The sequence below is a fragment of the Dromaius novaehollandiae genome, chromosome 1, assembly GCF_036370855.1.
Source record: "Dromaius novaehollandiae isolate bDroNov1 chromosome 1, bDroNov1.hap1, whole genome shotgun sequence".
Taxonomy (NCBI): domain Eukaryota; kingdom Metazoa; phylum Chordata; class Aves; order Casuariiformes; family Dromaiidae; genus Dromaius; species Dromaius novaehollandiae.
In genome coordinates this window covers 160856169-160878275 of record NC_088098.1, presented here as the reverse complement: position 1 = coordinate 160878275, position 22107 = coordinate 160856169, and the positions used below count along the sequence as shown (strand labels likewise).

General features: G+C 38.0%; 1 protein-coding gene across 4 annotated transcripts in view; it reads right to left on the bottom strand.

The window, feature by feature from the left end:
- GGACT (gamma-glutamylamine cyclotransferase) overlaps nucleotides 1–22107 on the bottom strand; it is a 34315-nt gene that overhangs the window by 3166 nt on the left and 9042 nt on the right. The window contains exon 1 of one of the 4 annotated variants that reach the window (XM_026121613.2): nucleotides 19396–19485. The exons of the other annotated variants lie outside the window; for them this stretch is intronic. The gene's annotated coding sequence lies outside the window, so the exon portion shown is untranslated. Of the gene's footprint in view, nucleotides 1–19395; nucleotides 19486–22107 lie in introns of those variants that run through there. 4 annotated transcript variants of the gene reach the window in all.

Genomic DNA, 22107 nt, shown 5'->3' with positions numbered 1-22107 from the left:
TTTAAAATAATCATGCCTTTTAACCAGTAGCAGAGCAATTTCCCCCTTGGTGAAATGAACAATTTGTCTCTGTAACAGAATACAGTTTTCCAAGCAAAAATGGTCTATGCCTTTATTTACTGGCAAACAGCTTTCACTTAAGGAAAAAGACCACTCTGATTTTTTTTCCTCTATTTTATTAGATATACTTCAGCATAATTTATCCTTCGTGACATAAATGAGTTTTTTGGATGCAGCTCATTCCCTCACAATAAAAAGAACATTAATATTCAGTTGGTCTGACTCTCTTTTATAAGAAAAATCATTACCTTTCAGATTGTGTTTTGAATAACAAACACAGATCCTTCAGGAAGAAACTTGTCCCAGTGGGGATTGAGAAAGGATCAGAGTTAAGCACTGAAACATGCAATTAATTCCCATTAGGGGATTAGGGCACTCGTGTTCACTTTGAATCAGAAAAATGAATTGTGAATTAAATTGTTCACAACCAAGAGGTTACTTGTCAGAGTTAATAAGTTAAAAAATAAAAAGGGAAACCTAAAACCCACATAAAAAGCTCAAAAGCAAGTGGTGCATCTGTACGAAAAGATACGCTTCATTTCCATTAAACAAAAGATTTATCCCTACTGTATATCTGAAGATAAGCTTTGGAAAAGTTTTGAGGAAAAGTGTTACAACTACTGAAATTGCCAAAAATTAAGTACATGTTTCTTATTGCACAGTATCTGGCTATTTGGAAACATTTGATTAAATACTGATTTAAAGAAATACATAGGTCGCAACCACAGATTCAGCATAGTTTAAAAAAAAAATAAAAAATGCTAACCCAGGTTTGGATAGCTGTTTTTGTTTTAACATTTAAGTAAATGAATTCACCAAGCAGTATAAACGAAATCAAGTAGGACCCTGATGTTTCAATCACTGTTTATGCACAAATGCCTTCAATTTGCAGTACTTCAAAAGCTGTGATTTAAAAAAAAGACTGGCTGCTAAACTTTGCATTATAACTTCACAGTAACTTCCTTCTACAACTGTTCTTATCATTCACCTGGGATAAACTGAATACATTGACTTTTTGTTTTGTTAAAAAAACAAAAACAAGCCCACAGACACTATAACCCCAGCTAAGAAGTGACTGAAATAAATTTGATAAAAAAAAATTTCTGAATGTATGGGCCTATAAACACAATTTATACCATTTTCTATGTAATAAAGCCAGTGTTCTGTGTGTTGCATATTGCACTCCAGAAAACCTGTTCTACATATTAGCATAATTTGTAGCATTCACATAGTGCGTGCTTTAAAAACATTTTCAGCCACCTTGTGGCAGGACAGTAAAGAGCAGAATTTAATTCTCAGGTCTTCATTTCAAAGGCTTTCCCTGTGCAGCTGCAAACAGCTCCAGACAGCACAGCATCCCTTGACTGAATAATCAACAACGACACTCAAAAGTTGCTTTCTCTCACTTAATCCACTTTGACACTTCGTACCTATACTAAACAACCTTACGGGGGGGGGGAAGGAAAAAAAATCATCAGACTCTATATTGTATATTAGCTGCCAGGACAAAACAAACCCATTCAAAAGGTACTTTCATGAAATATTCATACTACGAGCATTAAAATTTAATGGCATGGGGAAATGCGAGTGAAATCGTTATGTCATCTCTCCAAACTATTTCTTTTAACTAAGAAAGATGACCTGTCCAACCCACCGGTGGAAGCTCTTCTTAGTCACTTTGTTACGCAAGGTTTAAGATGAGAAAATAAAACAACTATTTTAGGATCAGAGAATGAGAACGGGCTGCTGGATTAAACTACACGCGGGCTGTGAAGGAGGCTAGGCAGCACCCCGGGCTGGTGTTTGGGATGAGCAGCAGCAAGGTTTAACCACTGCCTCCACGTCTGCCCTTGTCTAGGAGTTTTTGTTCAGCACTTTATTCTTTTTTCCTTTCTATCTAACAATTCAAATACTGCGAGAAAGCGATGGCCAGGAGACCAATTGCTAAACGCTGCTTTAGTCAACATGTAATTGTAGATTAAACTAAACTGTCCCAATCAGGCTCTTTGTCCCTGGGTTGTCTAAAGCAAGACCACTGCCTCATTTCCCCAACAGCAGCAGCGTCGATAATAAACAGCCTTTTTTTAAGAGAAAAAAACAAAACAACCCCCCCGAAACTATGATTCAGATAATTATTGGATCCTACTGGCTTCTTTTAAAAATAAAATATGAAATAGTATGTGTATTATGCCAGCCCCAGGGATGTTTATGATTGCGGTAACAGTGATTCGGGGTTTTATTTTTGTGGAAACATTTTCTTGAGACTCAGAAAGTATCCATTTCTCCCTCTCTCTATACAGTAACATTATTTTCCCTTGAGAAAGATTCTCAGTGTTGGCTCGGTGACCAGATATAGTTACACATTAATTCTTCAGAAGTTTCTTAAAACTGTAGGAAACAGGTGAAAAAACAAAATGCCTTGAACTTTAAACTTGAGCTCAGGCTGTTTGAATGAAGTGAGTTTTAAGGTCACCCTTCACTCACTGCTAACTTTCAAGAGGGACTCACATGCCAGAGAGGACTCAGGGGACCGCATCCTGTTGGTCTTTGATGCTTTCATTTTGTTACTCGCTATTTTCTTTACAGCACAGACAAGGGCTTCCTGCTCGGGCCGACCCCTTTCCAACCTCGCCAAATACCTCGGAAAAGTTTATGGCAAGACACCTTTCTTGCATTAACCGCAGCGGCACCACTGAAATGATGGCTCCTTTGAAATCAAGAGGTTACGGGCCCCGCTCAGCGGTTGCTCGCGCAGGAACGATGAAGCACCGGCTTGTGAAAACAAACAAGATTATTATAGTAACCTATGCCATGTTGGGCACTACCTGGGACGGCACTTAACCTGCTTCGCAGATACTTTTCATTTTGCCCTTGGATAGTTTATATGACAAAACTGACAAATATGCCTGCACTTGAGCTCGAGTGCCTTGAACATATTTCTTACTCGGGGCTGGAGATAGGAGGTCTTCCCTTCCTTTAGCATTGCTGCTGAAGCCCCTAGCTCTGATTTGGCATTGTGACAAACGTGTTTTTTACCTGTTTGAAACTGTTTTAAATCATTTTCAATTCTGTTGTGTTGAGAAACTTTGTTAGATTAATTTTTTTTGTTACCAAAGAGATTTCTATTCCCAGAGGGAATGCTGTGAGCAGTAACAGAGGGCTCCAAATGACAACCAAATAAAATCACCATTCATGAAAATATGTCGGGATGCGAGGCACAAATGTGCCGGGTGTATTTTTAGACTCTGATTAATGTGCTAAATCTCTGGACAACGCAGAGACAGAAGGGGATGCAAGTACATCAGGAGGACAAGAAAAGGAGGATGGAGACAACAGAAAGTCTGTTTCCATCCCGTCTGTCTGGATGTGGACAAACCCAATCCTATTCGAAACAATCCCCCTCAAACTGAAATGAAAAAGCAACTCTCCCCACACAAAGCCAAAAAAATTTCTCACCCAAAGAAAAGGTGTCCAAAAAAAAAAGCAGGATAGCACTGAACAGATAAGGTGCTACACTGCAACACTCTGGCAGTTTACTGTGCAGAGAAGATGGGGAATAAGCAACTATAGCACTTCTGAGCAAAAGGACCCAGTTGAATATGACTGACAGCAGCATGCTATGAGGGTAACTTTTAAACAAGCATATAAATAGCTTTACAGAATACATGAAGTGAATTTTCTAACAACATCTCAGAATATTGTATCAAGTTTTTGATACTGAATTTTAAAAACACATGGATCGCAAAGGTATTAAGAAGAGCTCAGGGAGAGCACTGAGAAAAGGAGTTTACAAATACTATTTTGGGGCACAGACTGAACAAGGGGAAGCTAAGAAGGAGCTGATGAGATGGAGCATCATTACTTAAAACTATAGATGAAAGTTTTAAAGAAGGGACAATTGGTTCTCCACTTACATACTGGACAGAACAAACAGCAGGCCAAAATGTCAGCACAAGATGAAGTTAGTTCAGAAAAGTTTTCTAATGATAAAAGCAGTAAAGATGTAAGAATGACCATTACAAGTCACAGCAAAGATGCTTCTAGCCCAGCATCTTCTATCTGACAGCAGCCCATAGCAGACACCGAGGGAAGAGCATAAGAACAGGGCAAGACGACAGTGACACTTTCCCGGACGTCAAGTCCTTTCTAAACCTGACACGATGATTTAATAGCACATAAAGGATTTTTCCTCCTGTGAACTGGCTCGATCGCTTTCTGAGCCCCTGTGAGCATCTAGAGCCCACAGTAAAAGCGGCTGCAGTTACACAGCTAACCTGCATGTGTGTGTGTGAGACTGAAATCACTTTTTGGGTTTTCCTCGCTGCCTGCCAGCTTCACCTGAGGCCCATTCTTCCGAGTCAGAGAGCTCGATGCACCTTCTCCATGCCACCTGCTATTTTTCAGCTCTCGCTCTCTTCTAGGCTGAAAAATTAATGTGTATTTAACAAAACAGAAAACACTCCTTAGCTTTGATCATTACTGTCACCCTTTTCTTTAACTTTCCTAGTTCTCTTATGGTTTTCTGAGATTGGGAAACCAGAACTGCAATATTCTAGAATGGATAAACCATAGATTTATATGGTGACATAAATCACTTCTCCTGTTTTGTTCACATTCCTTTCCCACTAATGCCTAATGTTCAGCCTTTTTGACTGCTATTGAGCAACGGGCTGCAATTTTGGAAGAACTCTATGACTCCTCAACATCTTATTCTTCACTGGAAGCACTGAAAAATAGATATTTATCCAAATTCTCATGGATAATACCCTTAATCCTGCCTTAAGGTAAGTCAACAGACTAGACAACTTCTCAAAATCCCACTCAGCATTATGCCCTTATGCTGTCATTTGAAGTATGGGATGCTTGACTTAAATGACATATGGAGTAATATCTCTGTACCTTCAGATGCTTGAACTCTTATATCTACACAAAAAGAAAAAAAAATTAAATGCCTGGACTGCCATTACAGAAAAATGTAGGAAACAACTTTCAGTAGCGCACCCCCCTTATGCTAGCGCTGCTCCCGGTACAGTTTCAAATACTACTGTGAATTTGAAGTGGTTTCTGTCATTGACATGCAGAGCATACCACATTGTTTCAAACTGCCCACATCCTGAAACTCAGAATACAGTTTGAAGCTTGGAAACAAGTTTTCCCAGCAAGGTCAGCACACTGATTTACATGCCAATACCCACAATGTTCAGTTAGCTATTTTGTATCGAGAGTCGCATCTTAGCCTGCAAAACACAGCAAACAGCCCAAGTACCTAAGCCTGGGAACAAACATATTTTTCCTGTGCTGAAAAGATGGTGAGAGAGAGAAATGGAAGGGAGAAAAGATCAGGGCTGTCCTAGACAGTTGCGCAAGGTACATTGCCACAAAGCAGCGCTGGAAGGGGACAGGAAAACCGCTGTGCAATAAGCAATTTCTTGCTTTATGGGGAGTGGACGGATGCCCAGGTCACAGCACAGCAAAATCCCCTCTTCAGAAGTGTCACTCCTCTATCCCTCTGGGACGGGGACTTAGGCTGGATGGGAGGCACCGAAACACCAGCCGGCAATAGCAGCCCCTTGTTCTCGCCAAGGCGAAAGCCAGGCAAAGGTGTTGGCAGTTGGCCCAGCTGAGGTTTAATGACACTGTTGGGGTCATCTTGGGCCCTGGCACAAGGCCGATATTGCAGGGGGCAGCGGGACGTCCTGCTCGAATGGCTAGAAACTACCCTGGGCAGGAGCGCGGCCCCGGAGCGTAAAACTGGTCCATCAGGAAAGAGCCATGGGACGAGTTTCCCAGCAGCCACAGGGTTTGATCCGCTGAGGAGCCCTGCAACAGGACTGCCACAACGTGAGGCCATTTTAACCTCATTAAAACCAAACCAGAAGTGCACGAGTTATGAGATCGAAATCTGCTCCACTAAATGAACCAGAAATAAAATCCGGGTATAAATCTAGGAATAATGCATATATATAAAACTAGGAATTGATGTGCCAGTGCAGACCAGCTACTGAAACACAATCCCTTAACGAATCTGGCAGAAATGAAGCATCAGAAAAACCCTGACAAACTGTTTTTTCAGTCTATAGTTCCTTGGGAAACTATAGGCCACTTTTAAGGGCAAAGGAAAAGAAACGCATATATGTTTAAAGCATTTTATATAGAGAAAATTTCTATACAAAGCCATGCTTCTCTTGGAAAATGTTAGTGACCCACAGAAAAAGGAAAGAGAGAAAGATTAAAAACAGCTGTACTGGAGGAACCACTGGATTTGAATGCAACCACTATTTTAAATATCCAACAAGGATTCTCCCTGGAGAGGGTCGGCAGTGTGGGATGGGGTCAAGCATGTTCTTTCTTAAACAGGGTCATATGAATTTTGTGAGCATCTGAAAAGGTGGTGGATAATAATGGTATACATACAGTCATAAAAGATATATTAACATCAATGCTTTTTATCTGTATGTAGGCCACTAGGTAGCAGCGGAGGAAAGAGAGGCCCTTCTTGACACTTGGAGGACCACCAAAGAGGTTACTAAGAGTGGACAAAATGAAATCTGGACTATTCAAATAATAATAAAACGATATTGTAAAACTGTTGGTTTGCTACTATAGTTCTGAAGGAAGGCAAACCACCAACCTGGAGACAGCCACTGGCTGAACACTGCCAAATGTGAAAGGCTCCCCAGCTTTTACCAACACATCCTCATTCTGCAGATACACAGAAACATTTTTCTTTTACTTTACTCAATTTATTCAGGTCAGCAGCAACTTCTTTAAAGCTAAGAAACTGATTATGAGGTTTTATTTTTTAATTTTTTTTAAAGGGAAGCTTCTTCCATGTTTTCAATCTAATAATCAAATTTGTGTAAAAGCATAGTATTTTACATCTTGAGATACTGGTAACAAAACAAATCAGCTCAATTCACTAACTGCAGTTATCTTATTTGCCTAATTAATTAAATTTGTATGCAAGCCTTATTTTGATAAGCTATGCATATCAGGTAGTTTTATTTAATAAAACAACCTTTTGTTTTCCATTCTTGTAGTAAATTTCAGCTTGCAGGTTGCTTAAAAAAAAAAAAAGAAGAAGAAACATCCAATCTATATCTAAGCAACAAATCTATTTCACCATTTCCTAATATAATAAAAGGCAAAAATCCAGAACAAAACAAAACCCCACATCAAAACTACAAAGAACCATGCACAGATGTATATAATTACTTCAGTCCCACTGAAGCATATCACTTCTGTTTAGAGATTAGTACTAAATTTAGTATAAAAAAGATACAAAGTCATAGATCATTATGAAAAGCAAAAGTAAAAAGTTCTTTCAAGTTTCCCAAACTTGATGTTTATTCCCCAAGAAAGACTTGCAAAATCCTGCAATGAAATCTGAAACACACCCAATCTCCTTCTTCATCAATTGGGAAAGCATCCTTATCTCAAAGCAGACACATTTATTGTTCTACTACATTCTACAGAGAGGAAACAAATACATACTCCTGGAGCATCTGAAAAAGCCTAAAATGGCTCTCAGAAAGGCAGTGGAGCAGTTGCTTTCAGATCCAGAAGACACTCTGACCAGAATCTCAAATATTCTCCTGCTTGGTAGGATCAAAAAAACCCAAGATGTGAAATTCCAAATTTGTTTGTTTGTGTCCTATAAGAATGCATTGAATGAAATCTAATCCCTTCAGGGAAGGAGTGTTTTGGTCTCTGATGCAGAAATAGGTACTTGGTAGGCTGATGTAAAATTTAATGAAGGTCTGCATTTACTGAGCGATGAAGAGAAACAGCTACAAAAGCCCTTAAAACTTTTCTGGAACCACAAACAGCTCACAAGAAATGCTGATGGAAATAATCACCTAACACTGTGTTCCTATCTAGAAATACTTTTCCAGTTCTTATCTGAAGGTAAAAAGAGCTATTCTAGTTTTATGATGGCATTATTCTCTTTCTATTATTCTAATTTAAGGTCTCCTTGTCACTGTGCAGGATCCCTGGAATGAAGCCTTAATCAAAGGCATCTTAAACCAGAGTCCTAGCTGTAATAGAAAAATATGATACAATATTAATCTGAATTATATACACATATGAGACAATTATTTCCAAATAAAATATTTAAATAAATGAAAATAGCTTTATACATGCTCTGAAGCCTCTTTTCAGTGACCTTTGAAAGGGAATCTCTGTTACTAACTTGATAAAGGAAGGAGAACAAAATCAAGCATTGGAAATAAATGAGAAGTGGAATAATATGCAATGTGATTTTGAATGTAAAAAAGCCACAGTAATGTCATTAGAAGAATCTGCTTCCTCCTTAGACACAGTGTAACACAATAGGCTTAATACATTTAGAGTCAGGTAAAACATTTTATAAAATATGCAATGAAATTATTATCTCCAGAGGAAGTGATAGGGAAGAATCATATATGAATAAGCAGTTAATTAATTGAAGATTATAATAGGCTATATAAAATGGAAGTAATCAGGATGGACAGAAGTTACTGGTCATATTCCTCAGGGATCAATGCCATTTTATTTACTAGTGACCCTGATAGAACAAGTAGTTGTGTGCCTATCCAATCTGTGCCTGCTATATACTGAGGAGGATTGGTTCATGCTATGGACATACGATATGGCCCTATGAACTGTGTAATTGAAATAAGGTGGCTTTTAAAGACACAAGGCAAAGAAACATATGCTTAGGGACCACTGACGAGAACTTCTGATAGCAACTGGGGATTCACCAGTTGGAGGCAAATACAGAAGACACACTCTGGGTATTGTGGTCAATCAATTAGTGAACGAAGCCAAGCTTTGGGCCAGGGGAGAGAGCACTCAAAAGGAATCACATATGTTTTGCAGTCTCAGAAATTCACAGGCTCATTTTCCAATCATTCCCATTCATCATAAACATCCCAGTTCTCACATGAATGAGCACACAGTGGTTGAAAGTAAACAGCTATATCATGCACAGGATATAGTCCTCATCAGCCACAAAAAAGCCACCAATGTGACATGGCTGCAATGAGCAGCACAGCCGCAAGTACTTCAAGGAAGCATTGGAAGCATCACAAAAAGTATTGGTAAAAATCTCATTTAGAAAGCTGCATGCCAGTGACCTGATCTATAATCAGAAACTTCAGTGAAAATGACAAGTGCAGAGACAGACTAATAGGCTATTCATTTCCTTGGATCATTCTATTTTAGGAGAGTTAAAAAACAAAACAAAACAAAACAAAAAGAAAACCCCAAAAGAGCTGAAATTGTTTAGACTTGCAAATAAAGTCTGAAACTATTATTTTTTATACATATATTCTTCATGCAGTTGTGTGAGTTGTGTTATTTTAGGGTAAACAGCTATTACTTCTTTTGCTACAGTTGTGGGTGCCTTTATTTAATGATTTGAAGCGGATACTATGTACCCAAATGCAAGCTTCTTTTTTCCAGAACATCACCAGGTAGTCTTCTGAAGGATTTTACTTCTGCACACCAGATGGTCTCTGCCTGTAATATGTTCCTGTATCGTGGCAGCACAAAGTAGCTGAAAAAAACATTTCCTTTTTGCCAAAAAAAAGAAAAAAAAAGAAAAAAAAAAGAAAAAAAAAGAAAAAAAAAAAAAAAAAAAGAAAGCATTCCAGCCTCCAGTTCACAGAGGCTGTGAATAAATCTTCACAAAAATCTTCAAAGTTACTTTAGGTGCACATCACAACTTACATGCCTTTGAGGCATTCAAATATCTAAGAGGGTGTCCTACTACACCCATCCTTCAAATCTAGTCTTTTGAGTTTGGGAAAGAGACACAGCTGGAACATGTTCTGAGTGTCTCAGGCAAGATCTTAAGATGTTGCCAAGTTAGGACTGGAGCAGATCACAAGCAAAGGTCACTAAGCCTCAAACGTAAATTATCAGATCCTCAGACCAGCTTTAACTTCTCCTCACAGTAGCTTCCTTACATACCCCAAATATGAGACAAAATTATTAGTAAGGAGCATTGCAAACCTGGCTACTTTAGTAGTCAAAAGAGTAGACCAAAGTGGATACATGTCTTTTATCATGAGAAGGGTAACTGCCAAATTAGTATCCACTGCCCATGCCACAGGACCTGAGAGAGTGACAACAGAAACACTATATCCATCCTTTCCCAGGACTCAGCTCTGGAAATGAGACACTTGTTATCTGCCAGAACAGGCTTTTATTTCTCCGCTTCATTGGGATTACAGCTTTTAAAGGAGGTACCAAGTACCTAGTAGTATGTAGAGTATCGTCCAATTCATTTCCTCGTATTTTCTTCGATTTCAACATCATTGAACTAAGGATGGGATGGATGGGAAGGGCAAGTCAGAAGACTTTATCCTTCCAAATGAAAAGTTTCTGCTTGCAAACGGATCTACAGACATTTTCTGGGTCCACTTCTGGTGATGCCTACCTTTATCATTCTGTGAAACAAAGAGGCAACGCATGTGGCAAAGTCCCTTTGTTCTTGATCCCCTCTCCACCAGAAGCTTGTCTCCAGCAAGCTATGTTCTGAAAACTTCTCTAAGAAAGCTTGAGAAGTGAAAACTATTGCTCCTTTCTACCATTACCTGGGCTGACCCTGGGAATAGGTTTCCATAGGCCCTTTGGGGCACTGGATAGTCGGAGGACTAAAATGAAATGGTGTACAAGTTGACAGTACATGGGCACAACTATGAATGGGCACGATGCAAAGTCAATGCCAGAGTGCCAAAACCATGTTACAACCAGATCAAAGACACTTTATAAAGGAAAGCTCAGCTGGACTTGAGGCAGGATTGGCTTCAGGTGCCAAAAGTCACCCACATTTAATTGTTCAATATTCAACAGCAGCATTTTTAGTATTCATTGATTTCCTGCCTTTAGAACTCAACAGCAACAGGGATGAAGACAAGGCTGTAGGGGTTGTCATATCATCCTAAGCAAAGACCTAATCACCCCGGAGACTCAGTTACTAACAAGAAATTGGAAAAAGCCTTTCATCTTAATCCTCATTGCCCTAAATAATCCACAATGGAGGAGAAATCAGTAAATCCTGTATGTGCTTCACATCCATAACTCTACTTCAAGTACAGACCCAAGCTACCCTGTTGTCCAAACTGTCAGCATCCACCACAAATAAAGTGCTGCCATTTATACACCCATCCTACTCTTTTTACTCTTCGATCTCCTGTGTCACCATTCAATTTGCTCAGTCTTTTCTATACGCTATCATACAGTGTGCAAAAAGTAGAAGATAACTATGCTATTGTTCCGTGACTTCCAAATGATACATGTATGCTTGACAATTTTTTTTTCTTTTTGTGGTTAGGAGAAAAAACAAAAAGTTAGAATCGAAAAAAAAAAAAATCTCGCAATATGCCAGAAGAGGGTGGGTGACAACATACTCCTACTCTCAGCACAAACTGATGGGCAATGTATGAAACAGAACTAAATATTCCTCTGTTAGCAACTCCCCTCTCCATCCCCCAATTTAAAGCAAGTTTATAAGGATGTTCAAGATGATAATTTATTTTATTCTAAGACAAAACAGAATTGCTGTCTGCTAAATACCATGGAGAGGTCAGCATCAAACTTTTACAAATGGACTGCTTCCACTGAGAGGTTTTGGCACCTAGCCCAGAAGGTCTAAGCAGTGGCCTAAGCAGTTCTGGTCTGGGAGTTTCAAGAAGTAATTCTGGGTGAAAACTCGCATACCTCTACACCAAATACATTTCAGAATGGAGAACTGAATTTACAAAGGATGATTTTACAAATTAACCAAATAGTATATTTTTTCTACTTAATACATTGTCAACTGATAATTTATAAGATAAATATTATCCATACAAATGTTTAAAGGACTTTGTTATTAAAGGACTGCTTAGCCGAACTTAACAGTAAAGAGTTACATTTCATCTCTTGAGCAAATCAGTCACTGCCCTCCCATCCCCCCTTCCCCCAAAGCTACATCAAGTATTGCTGTAGCATAGCAATTTCTGGTAAACCCCAATCCTCAAATACAGTAGTATGCTATTATTCTGAACAACATTTGTCCCATATTTGACAGCAAGTGCCTAGGGATATTTAGAAATATCAATTAATTTTACTTCTGCATTCTTTAAGCAAATAATCACTTAGTGATGCTAATTAACTGAAGAAAAATTAAAATAATATAATTAACTAGTGAGTTATTATACTAGATGTAACTATAAATCAAGAAACAGCATATTACTTAAGGTTTAAAATATAGGGAAGAAAGAAACAATACAAGAATTTCATGTTTTTATTTTTGATGTGGCTTAAAAGGCAGGTAATGAACTTTCGACTCTTAGCACCTGAACATTTCTTTTAAAACATAACACTCAAATTACTGTGAAATGACAAAACCTTCACTAGTGCACTATTTGCTCCAAGATAACTATCAATTAACAAAGGCATGCTTCTGAATACATAATGCATTACATTTTTTACTTTCAACACCTGGTGTCACCAGAATAACGCTGTATATTTCTAAAATGCTCTGCGGTTATGTGTGCTTTGATTTTAAGGCAGCAATACTTCAAAAAAAAGTAGAACCATAGAAGATTATGGGAAGTGATGTATATACATGGCTTTAGTAGTTTAATGATACGTTAGCAGTTAACTGTCCTTGACAGGTCATTTTTACAAATAAACTCAAGGTGTCTAAAAGCCTTTATCTTTTAGTCAAGGTCAGGAAAGGCCTAAAGCAAAGCAAAAATTCTGCTGAATCTCCATATTTTGAGTAAGGCTAAATCCAACTCCTATTTTGCAAAAAGGCTTTAACTGGAGGCTTTTGCTACACCAGCATTTAGCTAATTGCAATAAATTCTTGTACTGGGAAATCACTGCTTTCCCATCTAGTCTAGGGCTCTATTAATTGAATATTATGATGGTTCCACTGAAAATGGGGGGGGGGGGGGGGGGAAGAGTGATTTTAACTGATTATTGTTTGGAGCTCCTTGGATCTTTAAGATACTAAATAAAAATTAAATCTTAAAGAAGATATAGTTAATCTCAGTTCTCCTTCCACCCTACTGGTGAGCAAAATTGTCAGACTCATGGAAAATGCAGTGACTGATGGAACTGGTGACCCCGTATTTCATCAACTAAAAAGGCTGAAGCAAATAAATACATGTACTTTCACTTTATTTTAATGGGTATAACAGCGAAATTTTTCCTCAGCTTTTGATGCTTCTTTCAAAACCCAGACTGAAGTATGACAGGCAGTTAGATCAACTGCTATGAGATTTAAGTTGTGTTTTGTTTTGTTTTTTTAAACACAGCTTTCTATATAAAGTAGTGAATGGATCCTGACTTTCAAAAGAAGTGTCATAGGCTTGTTATACAAGAAAGATTGAAAATATTGTGCTATAACAAATGAACACAGGACTTCAGAGCCTCCAAAGATTTTGATTCTATTTTAGGAGAAAATTTTATACCAGAAAATTGAAGTGCCACAGAAAAAGATATTTAAGATATTTAATTCACAGTCTGTAACAACATACATTCAAACTGACACTGAAATCTGCCTTCCCTTCCACTAAATATGCATATAAATTTGCTACTACAGACTTTCCCAAAGTCACAAGATAGGAATAGTGTAGCTTTATGACTCTCTTCTGTTGTCTTTCAATATTTTTTCAGTGAGATAAAGGGTTTGGGTTTTAGGCCAGCCATTGCAGATTTTAAAGCTAGAACACAGCAGCTAACATCGCTACAAGAGTTCTTTTCAGGTGAACATAAATCCAGGATCTTTAGACAACATTTGGAAGAGATCCCAGTGCTCCAGCGAGGCATTTACTGCCTCTCAACTGATTTGGCGCTGGCCAACTTTTTGATTATAGAAGACTAAACCACGTGAAAGGAAGATAGGCAGGCAACACAGCCTTGAACACTGCTATCAAGCAACATAACCTCTTGTAAACAACAATCGGAAAAGAGGAACAGCAATATTCTCAGAACCAAATACTGGGGAAAAAAAAATCACGTAAAGTACAGAAGAAGCTGAATTCTGAGAAAAGGAATGATGAATCATTAATTAAAAAGAAAAAAAAAGCTTTTCTCCCAATTGCTTAATTTAAACAGATGTTAACATAAACAAATAACTTTTAAAGGAGACTATTTAAGCCTGGGTGGGCTAATGGAATTAAAAGGTTTTAGCTGCATGATTTATTTGATGTAACAACCCTGCTTATTCTCCATCTTCTTCAGAATTTCAAAAAAAAACCCCCAATATAAAACAAACCCACAAAAAAACAGACAAAACACTCTGTAAAACAAACCAGTGTGAATTATTTTAGGACTCCCTGGCCCCTTGTCCCTTTTTTTAAAAGCAAAATACAAAAACCGGGTCTTAAAGGACCCCTTCCTCCCCTGGTCTCTCCCAAACACATAAGCATTCAATGGTCACCTAAATCTGGATGTGCTTAAACCTGACAGACCATTTTGACCTGTATATTACTTCAACAGATGTACTCTTGCTCCTGCCTATGTCTACAGCTGCTCTGGTTTGAGCAGTCTGATATCTCCAGCCAGTCTTGCACTGGGTGGGAGAGGCTGAGCAGATCAAACAGCTCGGGTGAGGCTGCTCAGGAAAACACTGCCACAGTACAATGTGGAGATACCAACTGGATGGAGCTATCCACTATTTCCAATAGCAGTTCCTATGGAAGAAAGAAGAGATGCACACCTTCTACATAATAAAAATGAATATTTAGAATAAGCACAAGCTGGTTTCCTTCCTATACACCTGGATAAGATGATGCGTGGATGCCAAAAAGAAATCATGTATCTTTATCTATAGCTATTACTTATCTCGATCTCAGTAAAACTTCTGATACTGTTGCTCATGACATTCTCATAAAAAGTTAGAAAAATATCGTTTAACAAGAACTCCTGGTATTTAGGTACAAAACTGCTTAGAAAGGCATATTTAATATTTATCAAAGGTTCATCTCAAATTGCACAGATGTATAAAGCTTTCAATACTCATTCTAGTACCAGTCAAGTTCTTGCTGAAAATAGTGAATGATGTGACGTAAGATGCAGTCTAAGCTAATAGGTAATATAATGGGAAAGGCTGTGCACAAGGCTAAAAACACAATTACAGTCCTGTTTCCACCCCCCCACTTTTTAAATCAATCATTTTGAAATTCTTAAAAAAAGTACAGCAGCAATTCAGTACATCCAGAGCAGAGTTCTAAGACTAGCCAGGAATAATTAACCACATAAACAAAATCTGGGAAAGATTAGCTAAATAGCAATTCTGCAGAAGGAGGTTTGGCAGTTACAATGACCATGAACTCAACATGACCATGAACTCAACATGAGTCAGTCATGTGGTACTCCTGTAAAGAAAGAATCCTAACATTTATGTACAAACAAGGTTATCATTGATAACACACATGAACATAACCTCCTATTCTGATCTGGTCACAAATGGAGTAATATGCCCAGCTTTGAGCACCACGATGGTAGACAAGTGTGATCAGCTGGACAAAAACAATAGAGAGAACAATCATAGGCCACAGAAACATGACCTATGGAGGGGGAAAAAAGGTCTGTGATCACCTATTTTAAAGAAAATAAAGACATGCTTTCAATTATATGAAAGCATATTGTAATAGGAAAAGAAAGGCAGTAAACTTCTTTCCATATGTACTTGGACAGAGGAACTAATGAGCTTAAATTAAAAGAGACAGACATTTAGGAAAGACTATCCGATCTACTGGTAAGCACAGTGCCTAGGGAAAGCCTAGACCATCTAGGAAGGCTGGGAATTCTTCAGTACCAAAGATCAGAAACAGCAAGTTAGTCAAATCACTATCAGGAATAACATTACTGCTGTTAAGCCTGCCTTTTGCCAAGGAAATGAATTAGACAACTCTTACCTTGCCTCAAAAGGAAAAAAAAAAAAAAAAGACAGGTTTTGATTTCTGTGCTATGCACAGAAAAAAATGCTAGATTTACGGTGCCTGCAGAAGAACAGCAAGACTCTGATTCTGTGCTCCAGTCATTAGATTACTTAAGCTAACAGTAGCAGGAAGGACTTCTAGATCCCATTTCCTGATCTTAGTCTGTCTATAGATGGTACACTAAGCAATTACTGGATTTTTATTTTTTTTAAATAGCAGCAACCGTGAAAAGAGAGAAAGAAATGCTGGATTCCTGCACCCCTCCCTGCTCTATATATCAGCTCCCAGCTACACTAAGGGATATAATCATGAGGTACTAGGCTGGGCGCTCTCTGACCCTTTGAGTCTTGCACCGCTTTCTGCACTGTGACCCAGCTTCGGAAGGGCAAGGTGCAGCACGACTGAATATTTCTAGGAGATGTGAAACAGAGCCCTCTGTGCAGAGGGCATGAATCTTTTTCTTCTACTTTCTAGGCAAAGACCATTCTGAGTTCTGAAACTGGCTTTGGTGGGATGTCTCTCTGTCATACAGGAGATATGTCTAGTTTGGAGGCAAAGCAGTGCCAGGCCAGCTGTACATCTTTGGCCTGATACAAGCACTGCAGAAAGGCAAAGAGAACCACCCTACACTCACCACTGCAGCCTCAAGAAAAGCTGCATAGTTCATTGTTTCCCTACCCTAGCTGAGACTTCTACTCAAGCAGAAAGCTGCTTAAAACTCTGCCCTCCAAAGTTTACAAAGGAGACATCCGATTTTACATACCATATGCAACAGCAACTATAAATGTAAAAACCAAGCCTTTTCTTAATCTTGTCCACTTTTTCTTCACAAGCAGCAGTTTCTTCAGATCACAGATAGAAGACATTTTAATCACAGGAAGTTCTGAAGTTATTGCTATTATTAAAGATCTTGAAAATATAAATTTTATCTTGTTTGTAGGCATATTTTTTTCTACTGAAAATATTTGTTCTACTAATAGCAAGCTGGCAAAGTAAATCACTTTGATACAGAGTAATTGAAGAAGCTAACTGAAAATCTATACCCTCATGCAGGTTTCCTCCAAGCTGTTGATACGGCAAACATACACAAGACATACCACTATTTCTCTGGACACAGAGGGAAAAAACTTGCATGCACATTTGTTCACAGACTATTTTCCTCTTCAGTGGTCTCACTGAAATTACTGGAGATTCACAGATAAAGTGTTACTCATGCATATGGGTGTAATCCAGAGCAGCACCACAGGTTTTATCAAAAAGAAGAAGGTAAGTTAATAAAGATTTCTTAGAAAGATAGTTAAGCAAGCAATTATATTGTGGTGGCTCAGACAATATGCTACACAAATTGCATCAGCAGCAGCTCTCCCCAGATGCAGAAGTAATTAGAAGCTGGGATCCAAGAAGAGCTGCCTAAGTAAATACTAAATTCTGTGCATGCTGTTCATACTGCTGAGTTTTTACAGATCACTAAAGAACAAGATTACTGGGGAGCTTATTCCTACTAAGAGATAAAATCATTAATCTTAAAACTGCCTGCTCCATTGTCACTGAAAATATTTCCTAACACATTTTCATAAACACATGCTCAAAGCATCAACACTACCTAAAATAAAAATCCTAGTGATGGCATACTTTGGCTCATGGGCTCAGCGGGCTGTTGTAGAGAACTGGAGGAAGGGAGGCAAAACCCCCCAATCCTCCTCATACATAATCTCACAAATCCTGAAAAATTAATTTTTGACCTGTGTGATGCAAGATCAATTCACCAGATCTGGCAGGGTCACAAAAGGCAAATTATCCTAAAGGGAATATCATCTGCTCATTTCTTTCAGTGACATACCTACTAGGTCGTGTGTCAGCTGCACCACTCTGCAGCTGACACATCCTGTTTATGATGAGGTTACATCAACACTGATGGTCAACCACAGAAATATAACAAAAATTAAAACATATTTGATGAACCTAGAATTGACAGGCCTGTCACAGACTTGAAGTTTATAATTTTTTTTAAAAAAAGTCTGTCATATATAAAATTTAGAAAACAAAGTTCTTATATCAAAAGAATAACCATAACTAACAAGATTCAAAACTGAAATGGATCACTGTATAGATGAATAAACATTACCAATATTCATAATTAATCATCAGGATATGACTGTGATAATAACGTACCTCCAATAAAGACAGCCAAGTTACAGATCCTAATTGGGTTTTCACTTAAAACTGAAACGGAAGCTGCATGTAAGACATACAGACTACAATTTGACAAATTAATCATTGTTTTGATATCTCAAGATATAGACAGCTAACAGTAATTAGTTATGCTCAGCAGTTCTTTATCAAAGTTCATCATGTACAAAGTTAAAGACACTTGATGCCATACATTAATGTAGTAAGCTGTCATTAACCATACTTAATTAAAAGATCTAATAACTACTAGCAGTAAAAGAACAGACTAGATGAGCAGATGGACTCAGATATATTTTGATCTAAATGTCTTGATATTCTAACAAGACAAATAAAGGTAAATATAAACAAGAATAGAAGGGAAGAGGAGAAAAAGTCAGCTAGTTAGTACGTGTCATCATGAAGTCCCATACTAGAAAGATGGAAGAATACTAACAACCTCTTGTCTCTCTTTTTACTACACCTGCTGGTCTTCCCTTAGAAAACATGTTTTGCTTTTGTTAAGCAGGTTTTCCAAAGCTTCTCATAACTGTCAGGTATCTCACAAATAATTATGTTACTAAGAAATTTATTATATCTGAAGCTAACAGTCTCAGGACTGTCTCAGGAGAGTTTAATCAGAATAAAGAAATCATTGACTTAAAATATAATTAAATCTCTAAAATGTCACTTTTATGCTCAGTCTCTCTTGACTTTCACTCCTATCAAAAGGATTGAATAAGAGAACAGGTCTCTATCTACAGAGTCCACAGAAGTCAGAGGTGTTCTTCTTCTTGAGCCATTCATATCACCTTCCCAAACAGACAAAATTCATAAGGATATAAGCTTGTGTTATTTTCCAAGTCTGAAATGAGCTTCTGAAAGCTTCAGTAGGATTTGGCCAGTGGCTGGATTTGTATTCTGAAAAGTTTTCGTAGCTGGTATATTTGAACTACATCACAGCAAGCACTGCAGCATTGGAGCAGCTTACTGGTTTGATGTGTGAAATGTGTGTGTGTATGATAGGTGTCCTGCTGGGATTTATTCCCTACATAATTTTCAGTTAAGGCAAAATTAAGCCTGGGGCTCCACTCTATAAATTGTGTTGAAACATTTCTCTCATCTGTATAGATTCTGTTATTTATACATTTTCCTAATATAGTCCAGATTTAGCCTGTGCAATTCCATCTAAATTTAATTAAGTTCTTCTCCTTTTCCCACACCCAAATGTAATACTTACCAAACAGTATCTCCACACCTCACAGGCAACACAAGACAAAGGAGCACTGTAGACAACAGCGCAGTGCAAGGTGATGTTGTTTTAAAGCACTGCTTCAAAGTACATGTTGACATATTCTATACACTTACTGCACTCTGTCCTCTTTCACTGAAAATATGATGCAATATTGAGCTCTGATTCTCACTTACTCATTCCACATAAAATCTAAATTTTGTTGTCTTCACTAAAAAACAGCCTCAAAAAAAATCAATGACAATTGATACACACTCCTGAACACCATACTTAAATGCTTGCATTCACTCCAAGATCGTATCTTCCACCTCATAATCTCAAATAATCTCCCTTCACTTCCTTGACCCTCTGTAGGGTTGTCACAACCTTTTAGAGATTTTCCTTTGCCCAGACTGAGTTTGCGGTTTGAGGAACAACTGAAGCCCAAGACTGTGTTGCCAACAAAGAAGGTACTCCCACCTTTGCACTCTCCCTTGTGCTGGCACTAGCATCTGTGCGGGCATACAGTCAGAGGAATTAGGAAACCTAATGCCAATTCTGTCTTCTGCTACTGTACAGAAATCTAAGACCATCACATTTCAGCTGACAACTTGCAAGTTATTTTTCTTCCTCCCTCATCTGATGACCCCTCCTACCCAACTGTTTTTGCTTAAAACTCAAGTCTCTTCAGTTGCATCCAATTTTCCTATGTACGCATTCTGACAACAATTCAACTCTGAACGTAAATCCTATTGCCAGCATAAATCCAACTTCAATGATAAGAATATCTCAATCTGAAAATTTTCTCTTACAGTTGTTGCTATGTATCCTTTTATGATTTATTTATCTCTTTCTCCAGCCTCCTTACATCTCTCTCCCTTTTCCATAAGCTTTTCCTGAAAGCCATGAATGATTTAAACGTTTTTCAGACTGAAATACCGACAAGGATTTGCTGGCTCACTATGAACAGCTTCCATTCATTCCAGATGAACTCAGTTGGAGAAATCTAGATAAGAGAGCATACTCTGGTACTCATTCAATCTATTTCCAGTGTACAGCTCCATAAGCCCTTGAGCACAGGAAAATAAAAAACTGGATGCCAGAAAAATGCCCTCACAAAAGGCAGGCAGGAGTTATACAAAAGTAAAAACACAAAGCTGGTGCCAAGCAGCATGGAAATGTACTGTGGGGGAAGAGCAAATATACGGTGTCTTGAAAGCTAAAACTAGGGAGATCCTAATGAAGAAACCAATATTCCTTAAAATTAATTTCCCTTCGCTGTATGCCTGTAAAGGCATCTACAGATCCCGTTACTTCACTAGTCGGTCTTTCAATCACACTTTCAGACTTGCAACACACTTGAACCTGCAAGCTTGCTTTCTTGTGATACCACTTGATTTTCTAAGTTCTAGCTAGGAACCACAACTATAGATGCTAAATCAATGATTAAACAGCCTTAAACACTTCCCTTCAAGCTTGAAGCACACACTATATGCTACCAGAATCTGAAATGTTTTATTACAGCACCCTCAGTGAATTGCATGTCATGGAATTAGTTAAAAATCTCAAGAGGATTACTACTTCGACTGTGGCCCTCCATGCACCTTTGGCACACCTACCTACTTGTTCCTTCTTCATTAAAACAATCCACAATTTTTTTCTAATTTATTAGCTAATGAAACTTTGGCTGGACATATTACAACTAACATCAACCTCAATCCACATCAGTAGATTTAAATATCATTCAAAGCTACTATAAACACCACTCTTCCAACATAAAAACAAGTCCCTTATTTCTCACTCACTACTTCCAGTCTCACTTTCAGTATCGCTTTTCTCAGCAATGTTTTGAAGAAAATTGGTTTATTTCTATTTTCTATCTAGCTTTCAGCCCTTTTACTATATATGGACTGTGCTTCTCCTGATGGGAAATAATCTAACCTGTTACCTTTGATTTCTAGAGAAATTCGCACATTTTGAGATCCAAGCAATAACAAAACTGTTATTTACAGTAGTTACAGCAGACGGAATCCATTTTCTTTGGACAATACCCAGATGTCCAAGAGCCAAATAAATTATTATCTAATTGTGGACAAAATGTTATTTTCAAATCACATATTGATTTTAGTGCTAGATTTCAGTGTCCATATGTCCAGCCCATTTAATATGCAATTAACCAACAAAACCCTAGGTTCAGTTTAAAAGAATTCAGAAAAAAATGCTATTGGTAAGTGTTTATGAACCAGAAGGTAATATTCATCTTACTTAACTTAAAGTTCCCAAGGTTAGGCACCTAAGCTGGTTGCCTAGACTTCAAGAGTTGATGTAAAGGGGCATGAACTGAATGTCTCTCTGTAAACCACAGATGAAGCTCACATTTCAAATACAAGTCTTTCATCTGAAGTAATAGATAGCTAAGACTGAGTAAATAAGTCTAACCCCATAGTAACTGTAAGAACAGTTTTATACTCAAATCCTATCAGAAAATTTAGTGTAAAAGCATATTATTCAGTTTTTGACTTTCTGACATGCTGAAGTCCCAAATCCCTTTATATCCAATGAGGCAGGTGCTCAATGCTTTGACATATCACACCCATCACCAAGCAGAAATATAAGTAAAGAAAAAAATACATAAAAACTAAACTCCATCCTTTCACACAGACCTTCAGCATCATGAGGCTTCACCTAGGACACAATCACAAAGCACCCAGCTGAATAATG